Source organism: Rhinolophus sinicus, chromosome 16 (assembly GCF_057876585.1).
Source record: "Rhinolophus sinicus isolate RSI-liver-muscle chromosome 16, RSI-T2T, whole genome shotgun sequence".
In the NCBI taxonomy this organism is placed as follows: Eukaryota; Metazoa; Chordata; class Mammalia; order Chiroptera; family Rhinolophidae; genus Rhinolophus; species Rhinolophus sinicus.
In genome coordinates, this window is record NC_142516.1 from 141,306,163 (window position 1) to 141,322,595 (window position 16,433).

The 16,433-nt window shown below is 37.6% G+C and overlaps 1 non-coding gene across 1 annotated transcript; it reads right to left on the reverse strand.

The window, feature by feature from the left end:
* Window positions 1–10,239: 10,239 nt before the first annotated feature.
* Window positions 10,240–10,377, reverse strand: LOC141571429 (small nucleolar RNA SNORA53). The gene has a single exon (XR_012496172.1). It is a non-coding gene; the product is annotated as a small nucleolar RNA SNORA53 (small nucleolar RNA).
* Between the last annotated feature and the right edge of the window lie 6,056 nt (window positions 10,378–16,433).

The window sequence follows — 16,433 nt, forward strand, 5'->3', positions numbered from 1 at the left end:
GCTGCCCATCTGGGGCCTGTGGACTTTGATAGTTTTCCAAGAAAGAATGCAATGCAGGATGGTCTGGGATGAAGAAAGTGCCTCTGGCAGTGCGCTAGTTGAGTGGAGTGAGATCCCAGCTGAGTCAGCAGGGTGGAGCAGCAGATCTCACCAGGCCAGTCAGATTCAGATTTGGCCCTTGGGGGCGGGCTCAACACAAGAAAGATGGCTCCCACCTGCTGCCTGCCTGGGAGAAGTAGCCCTCAGTGGAAAATGCTAACTGTCCTCCAGTTCTCTCCTTGCAGCCACACACCTCAGTCTGCCCACTGTATGTCTCTGACACGCCCAGAGTCACCGTCCCTCCGCTGGAGCCCAAGGTGAGTGCCTGCAAGCGACTGAGTCTGTGCGCGGGCTGTGTAAGAGGATGCATGGTTTTCCCACAGCCTTCTGTCCCACCCACATGGTCAGAATCCCCAGTGTTTTCCAAAGCCAGATATTGTGGGGGCTCCTCTTCCTGGCATGCATACTCCAAGCTGGGGAGCCTGGTGTGGGGGGCTAGGGTCCCTCACAGCCCCAGGGGAACCTTTGTGGCCAAGATAGCCCTCCTGATTCTCAACCAGCACCGGGAGGTTTGTGGTTCATTTCGTGTCTCTGTCCCTCCTACTAGTCTCGATGTGGCTACTTCTTTACATTTTTAGTATAGGACCGCTGTTTGGCTAGACTTTAGATGGTTCTCCAGGTTGATCGTTATATAATTTAGTAGTAGTATCATGGAATGATGTAGATACAGTGTTTATCTACTCCGCCATCTTGGCTCCCTTCCTCCAATTTTCCCTTTATTTGTTGGTAATAGAGCACTATTCATAACCCTAATGTATTTATTTGTGAAGTAGTACTTGCCAATTATAACTCCAAATGTTCTCTTTTTCTAACCACATAGAGAAAATAAACATTTAAAAAAAAATCCATTTGATTTTTTTTGAAGTACAATTTACAACAATAATTGTGAAATTGAAGTATTTTTATATATCCTTCATGCTGAAATAGTTAATTTTAGCATATTTTAATAAACCACACATTCCCAAATGGGATATTGTATGCTATCTTAAAATTTCTGTCAACAAATAATGGTTTACTTTAATAATTTATTTAAAGAAAGTTCAAATACATTTACTTATTAAAAAACAAAAATTGGACTTATGAATATTGTTCCAGTTATAATTGCTGCTTAGCAAGTCAACCCAAACTTTAATGGTATAAAACAACCATTTTAATTATGCTTAGGTGTTCAGACTGAACAAAACAGGAATGTCTTGTCTTGCTTCCACTATATCTGGAGACTCAGCTGAAATTGTTTCTCTTTCTCTCTCCTTGATGGCTTTGAAAAAGTGGCCATGGATTGCACAGCCTCAAACAACTGAATGCCTATGGCAATCATGAGAGTGGGGAAGTGGTGGTTTCCTGGTTTATCCTTCAGATGAGAAAGTGGCAATAGAAAACTAATACAGATTTTTGGTGCCAGAAGTAGCTGCAGCTTAATAAACCTAAAAGCGTCTTTGAGAATGGGTAGTGGTAGAGTTTAAAAGAAATTTGTGGAGCACAGTAGAGAAAGCTGAAATTACAAAGCAGACTGTTAGTAGAAATTAGATTTCAAGAATGCTGCCAATGAGGGCTCAAAAGAAAGTGAAAAAGGTATGGTTGGAAACTGGAGGAAAGGGTATCATGTTATGTAGTGGCAGAAGCTTAGTAAAATTGTATCCTGCAATTATGTAAAAAAGTGAATTTGTAGGTGATAAACTTGGTCGTATGGCTAAGGAGATTTCCAAGCAAAGTGTTGCTAATGCCACCTGGTTTCTTGCTGCTTATAGTAAAATGCAAAAGAACTTAAACAAAATCTGTTTTCGTCTGTTAAACAAAAAGTTACCACAAGTTGATGATTTTGAAAATTCTCAACCTCTCCAGATAGCAAAGCTTCTGAAATTAAGAAATTGCTTCAAAAGTGTGACATGTAGACATAGCTGAATTTGTGATTGTGCAAATTTTGCTCTAAGCTTAGAAATACATAAAAACCAAAGTGTTCAACTCCACAAGAGAGCCTCTCAAACTACTAATATAAGGCCTGTAGAAAGGTGAGGTATGTTGTTCGTCCCTGAGCCATCTCAGCAGGAGGCCAAAGTAGAAAAGGTCTTATCTTGCATAGATCTGTTGTTGTGTGACTTTTGTCTAGTGGAAAGAACCTTAAGGAAACCCATAAGATTCTTGAGAAAATTATTTCAGCAGAAACATTGCTAGCTTGGATTAAAAGGAACAGAGGGCGTATACAATGAAAAGAGACTGGGAAAAACCATCTAAATTCTATAGGCAGTTAGCAGTCTCAGAAGATTACTGAGCTGCAAACTTGCCTTCTTTCATGGAAAAAAAAAGATGATTCACTCAGAGGGCAGAACCATAAATCTGAGGGTGGAACCAAGAGCCACAGAGAAGTACTTCCAAGCTTTGAAAACTAGTCCAGGAGCTCCTAACATTCACTCGGCTGGATTTCAGAACTGTTATGGACAAAAACTCCTTTCTACCTTTCATTTCCCTCTCTTTTGAAGGGGAATGTCTACAGCTGTTATCTCACTTCTCCCACCATTGCATATGAGGTGCATGGGGTGCAGATAATTTGTGTCTTCAGTTTGCAGGTCCATAGATAGAGCTCTAGACTCAATAGATTATATACCAGGAACCACATCTGTACCTGAACCTGATATCCATGATGAGTTTTGTACTTTGCTGATACTATAATAGGATGAAACTCTTGGGAAACTTGGGAGGGGAAAATATATTTTGCATATGGAAGGGAGGAGGTGTCTCATTGAGGGTTGGAAGATGGACCATGGTGGGAAGATTATAAGGTGTTCCCCACGATCCCTGCCTTCTAGTACTCACATCCTTGCAGAACCCCCTCCATTTCAATGTGGGCAGGACCTATGATTTGATTCTTATGAATAGAATATGGCAAAGGTGATAGATGGCACATCTGTGATTACATTACATTGTATAAGTCTCCATCTTACTAGCCGAGGTGCCCCAGTCATTCTCTCTCTCTCTCTCTCTCTCTCTCTCTCTCTCTCTCTCTCTGTCTCTGTCTCTGTCTGTCTCTCTCTCTTTCTCCTTTCCCTCTCCCTCTTCCTCCCTTTCCCTCCACTCCCCACCTTTGCTGACCTTTATACAAGTAAGCTGTCGTGGATCCCATAGATGCAAGAAAACAAATGCTGCTAACCACAGAGCAGGGAAGCAGATGCTTGCCCAATCGAGCCTCCAGGTGAAAACACCAGCAAATGATAACTAATACACATCTCCTCATACTCTTTTCTTTCTGAAGCCCTTCAATGATTAAATAAGGTAATGTATGTCAAAGTGCTGAGCAGTGTTTAGCTCATACAAAGCACTACAGAACTACTTCTTCATTTGCTCTGTAAGGCCTACTGGAAAAAATACAGTTGATTAAAATACATTTATAACCTGGCCTCAAACTAATTTTTTAATCTTATCTCTCTGCTTAGCCAGTTCCAGCTAAACTGACTTACTACACTTCATCCTTTCTACTTCCGTGAATATCCTGCTTCGTCTCTCTGAGATGCCCTCTCTGAGTACCTGTTACAACAATCCTTAAATTTAAAACCCCATTCATCTTTAAAGTCACAGCTCATCTGTCATTTTATTACATGATCTGCCCTCGCTCCCTAGTCATGATGAATCTCCTCTCTACCACCCAGGGATTTAGAAATTCTGTGTTCTTTATATTGTGCCTCATAATCATTTATCTGATATGTTTTGGGTTAGCTCTTTGAAGATATGAATAGTGCTATGTGAACCTTTTAAGCTTTGTGTATCTTGTGTTTACTGAGTAACTCATAAATATATTTAGAGTACAGCTACACAGTGTTGCCTCTCTCCTTTCTTTTTTTTTTTTTTTTTTTGAGCCTTTGTTCTTTCCCTATCAGCATTGCTTTCTAGAGATTTTACACTGACACAGATGAAATTAACTGTCCACTGTGGAAACATTCTGCTGGGAAAAAACATACTTACATGTATAGCTTAGTGGTTAAGCCCCAGGAACCAAAGTGCCTGAGCTTGAATCTAGACTTCTCTACTTGTGGAAGTTATGCAAATTTTCTTTGCCTCTGTTTCCTCCTGTATAAAATAATAGTGGTACCTTTTTTATAGGGTTGCTTTGAGGACTAACTGTGTGTGTGTATGTGCATGTGTGGGTTTGTACTAGAACAGTGCTTAGGACACTATCATATCAGTTGTTAATTTTGTACATAACATGAGAAGGAATAATACTAGCTGCTGAGGTTCTGCGATATATAGTAATGACTGAAACTGAATTGGAGAATCGAAGGGCATTTGTAAGGGAAAACCTTGCGATAAGGACGATCAATCAGTTTTTTGCCCTTTCTTCTAGATAGTCATTCACAACTGGGGATGTTTTTTGCCTCCCAGGAGTTTGGCAATGTCCAGAGACTTTTTGATTGTGAAGATTGAAGTGGTGTGATTTGCATCTAGTGGGTGGAGGTCATGTGTGCTGTTAAATCGCCTACAATGAACAGAAAAGACCCCCCAAGTAATTATCCAGACCAAAATGGCAACAGTGCTGAGAATGAGAAAAATTATTCCAGAACCATCTGAAATGTAATGGGAGACAACATTATATTACTTGGGACTAAATTCTTTAGATGCTGCATAATCACAACTCTATTACAAGTCAGTTTTTCATTCATAAAACGAATGCTAATTCCTGCTTACTTCCTTTAAAGGGGTTAGTGTGTGGGTTAATTAGTGTTTGTGAAGTCCTTTGAAGATGTAAAGTCCTATGTAAATGCTATGTATTATTAATTACCTTCTGGAAGGCTTACGCTGTGACCGTATTTGTTCACTAACATGGGAAAGCCTCAAAGACCTGAGTGATACTGAGTTATTTTTTGATAAGTTGGAACTTTTATAATGAGAAAGATAGATATCAGGGACCTAAGCCAATTTGGATAGCTTGGATATGACTGTATATAAATTGGCTCATTAAGATCAAGAAAACTATAGGTTTTGCTTTGGGATGAGTTTGCTAAGTTGGAGTAAATTTCTTTTAATTTGCGACACTATATGTAGCAAGGGAGGTGGTAGAATCCATGACACAACTTTAACGATTATGGAGAAGCAAAAATCGTTCATAGGAAAAGAATGTATTAGTTATATTTATAAACGATTCAGTTTGGCCCATGAGTCATTGTGTAATTTGGACTGTGTCTGATAACATGAGATAATAAAATGACTTGCAAAAATCTGAAGAAAGCAAGATACTGGGTCAGTACAGTATGTTTTTTCTTTTTTTTTTCTCTAGGTATGAAGTGTAAAACATGTCCCAAAAAGATAATTTATTCCTTGACAGTATCAATGTCTTTAAATTTTGATATATCTCCTGATCTTACCTAATGTGACATTTTCCTGTTAGGGCAGAGAGTCTAACTTGTAGATTTATATGTCAGTTATCTTTAACTCAGCATCGACCTTGAGAAATATTTGTTGATGACATACTGAGCTAATTCTGGGTCGGCTATCCCTGTGGAGGCATAAGTCTGAGCTGTGGGATTTGGCTTTGCCCAATTCTGATGGAACACATATGTAAACTTCAATGTGTTATAAAGGTAACACTTCATGTCAATTGGGAGAAACATGGATTATTTAATAGTTTCGAGATGACTGTGTAATCATCTAGAAAACAAACAATCAATTTGGAGTCTTCTTTCGTTGCTTAAACCAAATATATTTCAGATAAACCAGATATAGAAAAGTAAGAATACAAAGCTACACACATACTACAAATTTAGAAGAAGGGTGTTTTAAGTATTAAAAACAAAAACAAAACCAAAAATAGAGGCCAGAGAAAAAAATATTGCTAAATTTAATTTATAAAATTTATAAAAATACTCTGCAGTAAACAACATAAATAACTCAAAGAAAGTGACGCAGTAGGAAAATTATTTTTAATAAAATAGAAAAAAATCACTTTTTTCTCTATTATATGAAAAGCTTTTGTAAGAAAGGCTATAAACTAGATAATAAATAACAAGTACAACTGTATATAAAAATGTTCAAAGACATAAATGATATGTCAAAGAAAATAAATGGCTATTAAAGTTATATAAAGATTCTCCTCATCCATAACAAAGACAAACTAATTGTGTTTTTCTTTTTGCTATCAAATTTTCAAACCAAAACTTTGATGATATTTTGTATCGATAAAAAATAGAGAAAATAGATATATTGTCATGCTTTCTTGATGCAAATATTTATATTTATGTCAGGTATATATTGATTCTCTATGGAGACAAATGACAATACCTATTACAATTTTAAATGAATTTATATTCTGCCTAAGTTATTTAATTTCCAGGGATTTATCTTATAGATGTTGTTACACATATACAAAAAGATATATTTTCAAGGATAAATGTCTTTAAATTTTGATATATCTCTTGATCTTACGCTATGCTGTCAAAATTACACTATGGTGAAGGAGAAGAAATAAATGTTAACAGAAGTTTGCTTGAATGACAGCATATCAGACCATAACAACATTAAATTATTAGAAAATAAGGCATTTCCATGTTAAAAAATAAAAGGGAGCTGCAGGACACTGTGTAGAGAGTCCTTTACCATTAGTATTTTTTTTAAAGAGATATATGCATACACTGAAATGCTTCTACATGCTATCACATCTCTTGAAGACTGTGCAAAAATTGTCAGAGCGTTTCCTCTGGAGAAGACAATTGAGGGTCTGAGGAGACGGGTAAGAAAGAGATTTTTTTCTTTACACTTATGTATACCTTCTAAATTTTGTGCTATGTTTATGTATTACCTATTGAAAACAAGGCAGGACCAACCAATGGAATACTTGTTCACACTAATAACTATAATCACCATAGTCCTTAGTGTTTTCTAATATTTATGCCATGACAGCATCCAGAGATGAAGGAAATACAATTGCCTTGCCTAGTGACTGTGCAGTGAGCATCTTCCTGGAAGAAAAAAATTAAACAGTATTTTTGTATTCAAAAACTATGTCATATTTAGTTATTCAGTACATAGTAATCAAGTATTTTAAAGTAAAAATGTTGTTGTTTATTGAAAAATATGCAAATGAACAATGCCATTTTAATCACATAGAAGTTTTGTTGGAGTTAATTTAAGGATGCTGTTCTCTTGAAATAGCCCAGATTAAGAAGCCTTGACTATTTTCTTGACACATTTTTATAATGATTAAATTTACTTGGTTTGGCATGAGGGCCAAGCTAAGTTCAAACTATGTTTTGTGTTTGTTTGTTTGTTTGTTTTCAAAAATACATGTTAATTCTGAGAAACTCATCTCATCATAACAGAGACCCACAGCTTTCTTTCTTTGTTATTATTGTACTGACAGTGAATACACTTGGATATTGTTCCTTTTATTGTAAATATAGATAAAAAAATAAGATCTGGTTTGTTCAAAAGGGATACTCTAGATAAATGATAAGATGGAAAATTAGACAGCACTGTAATTGCCAAGTAGATGTAGATCTACTTTCCACTCAGCAGTGTTGTCTTTCTCTGACCAGCATTAGCACAGGAAATACTTGGAGAAGATGTTTCCCCCTTGATAATGTATCTCAAAATGTCTATTCTCCAGAGTATCCAGGTTTTCTTTTAATATGAATTTAGTTGAAGGAGTTTCCCCTTTTGTATAGGAAATCCCAATGTAAAATCAGTTTAAACTTTTCTCAGAGAAACTTGGTGATGTATTTTTTTTTATTATTATAACATTGTTCCTTAGACTAAGTTCATTAGAACACAGTCAACAAAATACTTTTTCAGACAATCTGTTAATAGCCAGGCACAAATACCTGCCTTGGTAATAGCAGCTGCCAGACTCATGATTCACTCAACAGGACAATAAATTTCAACTGTATTTGATTTTGTTAATTAATGTAAATTAGATCACTGTAGGAGCAGTTGCTAATTATCAGTTACCATCAAATACCTGATGGGAGAGGTGAAGATGATATGCATAATTTTAATCATACTCATTTATTTGAATGTAGTGAGAATGAGGGAATTACATTGTTCATGATGTAATTTTTGGCTAGCATCACTCTTTAAAATGATGTTCTATATATATAGATGACATGTGCAAGGATGCTCATCACAATATTATTTGCAATAGGAAAAGTAGAGAGCAATCTAAATGGTTCAGTAAAATAGAGTGCTTCCTATAATGATATGATTGAGAGCCACTAAATTATAAAGGAAGAAGATTTAATGACACATAATGTATGCAAAATGATATATACAGCATGATTTAAAAATCATTTTTCAATGCACAGAAAAATATAATTGTAGATCACATATCAAAATATGAATACCAATTATATGTAAGTGAAGTAATTATGAGTGCCTTCTTTTCTTTGTGCTTTTCGAAGTTTTTCAGTACTTGTGTACTGAGGGGAAAATTCCAGTAAAATGAAATTAGTATGAACTTAAAAATGTGCACTGAACACTAAAATTAGAAATCTTATTTTTCTCTCTAGTGGAACTCATATGTACATTTTTTTTTGTCTTGGCTAATATAATTTTTTAGATATGTATTCCTTTCTAATGATTGATTTATTTCACAAATTTTTACTAATGGGAAACAAGAGTTAAGGTTTTTTGTTGTTGTAAGTTGTTAGATATAATCTAGTTGTAATTCCCTCATGGTCTTACTGACACCAGAAAAAGACCGGAGTATCCTAGACCTGAACTCTAGTCCTTCTGGCTATGAAGTCCAATTGCAAGTGACGGCTAGACCCAGAATACTGAATAGAATACTATAAGAATGAGCCTTACATACACATTTTTTCTCCCTACTTTCTTTAAGCAAAGAACTGATTTTTGTAGTACAATATGTCAGAATAAAGTAAAATAATATGTAAAAATTCCCCCGGTGTCCTTCATGTAAGTGACAGGAACTATAAATTAGGAAGCTAGCAATGTATATCAAGTGCATTATAACTGAATTGTATGATTCTGGTTTTATTCAATCCTCCCTCAGGAACCTTTAAGATGAGCTTAATGACTCAGTGCAGTTTAGCATCCTCGGGTAAACTAAAAATATTTAGCTCACAGACTCTGCCTATTAAGGACAACAAGTAAAAATCAGAAGCGAGAGCGTTAGAAGAAATAATGGCTTGGGATTGAGAGGCCATAAGACATCATTTCCAGGGTGTGAAAGATACTCCTCTGTTCCTCAATAACCCCCATCCCCTATTCACCACTGCCTCCTCTACAACATTCAAATTATGCCTCAGTTCTTCAAAATCAACTTTTTTTTTTAGCCTTATCTCAAATACAGTGATGTTCTGAGGTACAAAGGGTTAGGGATTCATCATATGAATTTTGGGGGAGAAAAATTTAGCCCATCACAGGTACTTTCCAAATTTGGGAATAAAACAATGTATATATAAGAACTCCCTTAAGTAGGCATCCATTTTACAGCCTAAAAAGGATGGATGATACTGTCAGCAGCCGTATTGTGTGCAAACCTTGGTTGGAGCGTCCAGTCCCTGCTTTCCATGAGCATTTGCTTTTCCCGTGTGGCTCCTGCAACCTCTGGCTGGCATTGACTGCTCAGCCGCATATTTTCTCCTTTTGTTCTACGTGGGGGCTTTTCTCCCCCAACCCTTTCCTCTTTCATTTGGTATGTTATTCTCATCTGGTATCTCACTCCTTGCCTGCATCCATGAATCTGAAGATGTTCTCCTAATCCCAGCCCTTTTATTTTTGAATCCCGAGTTACAGATCTGTTTTTTTTTTTTTCACTTGTTTGAAAAGTCAATGTGTATTTAAATGGCTAGAAATTTTATTACATTTTTACGATAACAAAACGTTTTTCCCTTTCTATTCTAGGTCTTAATGCCAACCCAAATATTCATTATCACCCCTTTTTAGAATGGACTCGAGGTGGTAGATGAGATTTTTTATGTTCTAACTTTTGGAAATTATAATTTCCAAAAAATTGTGAGATAGAATGAAATTATTGCTTTATAGGAATTATGAGAAAGTTAAAGGATTTAAAATAGTCATTGATAATTTGCACTGAAGAATGTTTTGCGTAAGCTTTAAAATTATGTTATATAAGCAAATTATATGGGCTGGAATGAGCTGTGAGATTTCCCTAAACATATAAAGGATTTTTTTTTTTTAAGTGTCCGCACACCAGTCAAGTCCTATAGTAAAAAATGTCAGCACAATTGCATGTCATTTCCATCAGAACCTAAGACTAACATGCAGGTATGTTTATCTCACATGCCAATTAAAGGATCTTCAAAGAGGGAGAATGTCTATAATTAAAGTGGTAAATCTTTAAATAAGCAGTACTTAAATTATGCAGAAGCTCTTGAAGAACTTGCTGGAAATAAAGATGAGGCAGAGAGGATATAAATAAGTAATTATATATGTAATAATATATGCATGTACACATATATACATTTTTGTTTGGCTTGATATACTTTTGAGACATTCAATATTAAAAACAACAACTACAAGTATATTACATGAGATGACAGATTAAATATCTTAGCATCATGGAGTTCTAAGGAGCCTTAGCAATCAGGTAAGTTCTCACTCTCAATTTAGTAATAAGAAAACTGAGACCTAGAAAGATTGTATGCATTTCTCAATACGAATAAATATATTTGCAAACCTAAATGTGTTCTGTCTTGCGTACAATAGTCAAGTGAAGCAAAGAGAGACACAAATTCAATTTTAATATATGACTCATTTTACAGAGAAAAAAATCAATATAAATATGCCAGTCCTTTCTACCCCTGCCAACAAATACACAGATGTGTACTGATTCCATGACATTGATTTGCTCTTTGGTATTAGCTAACTGTGGGAGGTTCAAGATGGCTGCACGCTCCGTGACACTCCTCCTGTTCAGAGGAAGGGTCTGTTTCTACTTCCCAGGAAGCTTGGCTGGCCTATAATGGCTTTCACTAATAGAGTACGGTGGAAGTGATGCCCTGCCTGTGTTTTAAGTGGGCGGCAGCTCTCACCTGGTTTGAAGCCTGAAACCTGTAAGATGTCCAGTTGCCTTGCCGATAAGGCCATCTAGAGAGGCTCTGAAACCACGGAATGGGAAAGGAACCCTGACGGGCTCAGCCTTCCGGCCACTGCTCTAGACATGTCAACAAAGACACCGGGGACCCTTGTGATCAGACTACCTGCCAACTGAATATCATTGGGACCTCAGGCAACGCCTGCCTCAATTTTAGGCCCACAAAATTGTGAGATAGAATGAAATTACTGTTGTTTGAAGCCACTAAGTTTTGGGGAAGTTTGTTATACAGCAGTGGATAGCTAGAATATTATACTTTGGATTAATTTAGGAAAAGACGTAATATGAATTTCGGGAAATGACTGATTTTACAAAAAAAAAAAAAATTGTAGTAACTCATCTAAGTGTATTAAGATAAGTCAAACTACAATTAAGAAATATTCATACTGTTAAGATTCAACTGGAGGCCATCAGATACCTATTAACACACACAGGCACAGGCTATTCTTGTCCGGAAAGTGCTGAACATAATTGTACCCTACATCCTTGCTGCTGAAATTGTGGTCCATCATCCAGCACCATGAGCCTCACCTGGAAGCTTGTTAGAAATGCAGGATCTCTGGCCCCACCCCAGATCCCCTGCATAAGAAGTTGCATTTTAACAAGATCCCTGGGTGTTTTATATGCACTATAAACTCTGAGAAGCACTAGTCTAAGTAGTTTTATTATTAGAAGGAATGAGATTGTATATAAATAATTGCGGGAGGAACATTCATAATTTTACTGCAGAGTGCTCCTTCTTCTAGAATGTTTGAACTGTGGTTAAATCTAAAGAGAAAATTGTTCACATTCATTGTCCTCTTCCTTGTTCGGTACAAATAATGGTTTCTACTTTTGGATAACTTTGTTTTCCTCCAGTATCGGGTTGTGGTTATACACAGAATTTCTTTAAACCACAAATATTCAAGAATAGGAAAGTATACTTTCAAATAGGAGCATATATCATATATGTATTTAAATTATAGCTTCATTAGATAAGTAAAATATATAAACTCTTTTGTCAGTTCCTTGAAAATAAATATTTTACAAGTTAGGCTAGTGGGCTAGTGGGAAAATAGATCCAACAGAAATATTATTACAAATGGTATAATTAAACCATTTCTAGTTTTTGGTGGTGGAAAAGGGTGCCACAAAGTTGGAAGGCATCTAGAGAAGAGTAACTAAATTTATTAATATAATGAGTGACTTCCTCTGAAAACTGGTAGCCCCAGACGGAAGGCCTCCTGGTCAGGTCTCAGAGTCATTCTTTTGCCAGCTTTTCACTGTTGCCACCTACTGGTCAAGAACAAATTTTTTTTCTTGGTCTTCCTGGTTTTTTTTTTTGTTGTTGTTGTTGTTGGTTTTAAAGATTTTTTATTGGGGAAGGGGAACAGGATTTTATTGGGGAACAGTGTGTACTTCCAGGACTTTTCTCCAAGTCAAGTTGTTGTCCTTTCAATCTTGGTTGTGGAGGGTGCAGCTCAGCTCCAGGTCCAGTTGCCGTTTTCTAGTTGCAAGGGCACAGCCCACCATCCCTTGCGGGAGTCAAACCAGCAACCTTGTGGTTGAGAGGATGTGCTCCAACCAACTGAGCCATCTGGTAGCTCAGTGGCAGCTCAGGTTAAGGTGCCGTGTTCAATTTTATTTGCAGGGGGTGCTGCCCACCATCCCTTGCTGGAGTCGAGGAATCAAACTGTCAACCTTGTGTTTGAGAGTCCGTGCTCCAACCACCTGAGCCATCTGGGAGGCAGATCAGCTCAAGGTGCCGTGTTCAACCTTAGTTGTAGGTGGCAGAGCCCACCATCCCTTGCGGGACTCGAGGAATTGAACTGGTAACCTTGTGATTGAGAGCCCACTGGCCCATGTGGGAATCGAACCGGTAGGGAATCGAACCGGTAGCCATCGGAGTTAGGAGCATGGAGCTCTAACCGCCTGAGCCACCAGGCCAGCAGTCTTCCTGTTTTAATATCCATTGATTTGTAGGCTTGTCTTGCAATAATTTAGCAAGTATAAATTATGGGCCTGGTATGTGATTGACACTTGTGATGCAACAATAAGACATTTATTGTGCTTCAAAGAGTTCCTAGATTTGTTGAATAGAAAGACAGAACCAGGCCAGGCCAACAAGTAGAGGGACCCAGGATGAAAAGGAACACATGGGAGAGGCATCTCATCCAGCCTTGGAGACCAAGGAAGAATTTTCAGGAAGTACAAAGAAATGGTTCAAATTTGGGATCCTGCAGTCAGAATGCCTGGGATGGAAGTCCCACTTGTTACTTTGGGGAAAATGCTTGGCCTGTCTCTGACTCAACTTCCTCACACATAGAATAGGAGTATTAGGAATACACACTTTAAAGGGCTTTGGGGAGGAAGAAGAAAGAAAATACAAGTAAAGGACTTAGTAGAAATGTGTCTGGTCAGTAGGCCAGAAAATTATCCGTTAGCCATATTCAATAGTATTGTTCCCGGACTCCTGGCGTAAAATGTCGGCACTATAAAAGTATATCCACCAGTTTTTTAGCGTTGCCGCACCACGAGGGAATGTGTGAGCACATTTGGTTTGCCCAAGATAAACATGTTCACTGGGGTTGAAGGGCCGGTTCATCTGGCCAGCATGCCCTGCTTTACCACAGTCAGACCAGCTGGCTCCTCTTCTAGATCAGGTTCTACTGGAGACCAAGTTTGTGTTTTGTTTTGTTTTCATTCACCATATTTTTCTTTCCTTTGTGCACAGACTAAATATTTGTTTCCTTTCTTCTTGAAGTGGAAGTTCTAAACTCACTCTGATTTCACATCATGTTATCGGGATTCTGGATCACTCATTGCCTGAATGCTGCCCTGAATAATTGACGTTAAAAATATGTATAGCTGCACATTTCCTGTTAAAGAGTTCAGAAACAGCTTTATCATTCTTTATTCCAGTTCCTAACTCATGCATTCTCTAAATTGCTCCCAATCTCTTTAGTATTTTATATTCTCTTATCATACTGTAGTTCACTAACTTCTCTGTGCAGCTATAGAACACAGTTTATCTAGTACATGTTAGATTATTTAAAACATTTATCTTTATTGCTTAGGTCCCACCTTGTATTTTATTGGGTTGTTGTATATTCCTGGGTGAACTGCTGGTCATAAGGAGCAATTGTTCTTTGTTTTCTTGATTTTTTCCGATTACCAAAAGGTAATTAGAGTATGAATGAATATTCCTGTTGACCAAATGTTGTTTCTTTAATTTGGAGATGAGTTTATTGCAACTTGGAGAGTTTCTGCTTACTCAGTTTCAGACGTAGGGGGGTGAGGTCAGAATCAACAGGTGGAGAATTATTAGAAGCTCTGCCTCCAATTAGTTTTCTCTGTGGAGATCACCTGTCCATCATTTAATACTGCCATGGGGTTTGAAGTCTAATCGTGAGGGTACTAGAATTTCTTCATCTTCTCACCTAGGTAGCAACATATATTTTTGTGGAGATCTACATTTTCTCTTGTGTGAATGCTTGATGCACTCTGGGAAAAGAGCAGACACATGAGAGATAACAGCTATACCCCAAAGTGAAATCTCTTGAATTAAATAGAACATAAAAGCCCAGGGTCACATATGGTGTCCTGGTAGGCAGTAAACTCACCCTGAGGGAGGAAGGAGGGTGTTGTATGGACCCTGGGATATAAGTTGTTTTTCATCTATGGGGGGATGCTTCTGGCTGGCCCACTGGGAGGTCACCCAGCCTCAGGTCACTTCAAACTCTTTATGAGAAGGGACTGTACAGAAGAGAATAATAAAGGTCACCTTGAGTGACACCAATAGCAGGTCTGTAAAGCTTTCCTTACTCCATGAGAACAGCATGCACTCTCTGTTACATTCCGGGTCCTGTGGGACAGAGCTGGCTTACTCTCCTCCTACTTTCCCAGCAGCCACCCTGGTGACTAGCACAGAGTTCAATAGATATTTAGAGACTGACTGACTGACAGGAGGAATGACCACCAAATAATAAGGACGCTGAAAGGTGGAGCGAGATCACAGACTAATAGTATAGTCAAGCTGAAAGGTCGGAGAGCACCACAGGACCAGTAGCAACCTTCAGTTATACAGCATGGTGTTATTAGCTGTAGTCACCATGCTGTATGTTTCATCCCCATGACTTAATGATTTTATAACTGGAAGTTTGTACTTTTTGACTCCCTTTATCCATTTCACCCTCCACCCCTCCCAACCCTCACCTTTGGCAACCACCATTCATTTCTCTGTGTCTATGAGCTTGGCTTTTGTTTTATAGTTTGTTTTGTTTCCTTAGCTTCCACATATAAGTGAGATCATATGGTATTTCTCTTTCTCTGTCTGATTTATTTCACTTAGCATAATGCCCTCAAGGTTTATCCATATATCACAAATGGCAAGATTTTATTTTTTTTGTGGCTGAATAATATTCCATTGTGTGTGTGTGTGTGTGTGTGTGTGTGTGTGTGTGCATACCACATTTTTTCATCCATTCATCTATCAATAGAACTAATACTTATTAAGCACCAAAGGTATACCAGGCATGATGTGACTGCTGAGGATTAGTGAGCAAGACAATGAGAATGCTTGCCTTCATTGTTACAGACTTAAAGGAGAACACAAAAAAATAAGCAAGAAAGTATGAATATGCTTGCATTGGGGAAGCACAAGTCTTGAAAAAAGGCTTCTTAGAGAAAGTGGTGCCTAAATTGGGGAATGGTGATTAATGTAGCTGGGACTTGGGGGTAGAGAAAGAGGGCCCCAGGCAAAGAGAAGAGCATCAACAGATACTGTTGAGGATTTTACTTTCATCCTAAGGGCAATGAAAAGTCGATGAGGGATTTTAAAAGGAGAGTGATACATTCAGTCTGGCTTGCTAGAAAATTCTATCTGATTCTATTGCCGAGAATACATTGGAAAATAGGAAGGATGTTATGTGTTTGAAGGCTGTGTGTTGTTCAGCTTTCAGGAATTAAAATGGGCATGGCCCAGGAGCTTGACGCCTTGGTGTACATCACCTACCTATCTTTCAGTTAGTGTCTGTTTTCCCTGTGCATCCACATTCAGTTTGCTTGCAATTGTATTCCAATAGTTGAACATTTTTGCTGTTTTTAATTCTTCATAAGCCTTTAACGAAAACAATCATATCTAATATCATATCTAATATAAAGCGTCACAATTGTGCAAAGTCTTACGTGTTCTTATTTGATAGTCACAACAATCGTTTGAAACAGATGATTTGTATGAACAATAAGATTGAGAAGCACTGTTCTACATCTTTCAAAATCCTTACCAGGGATTGACCAA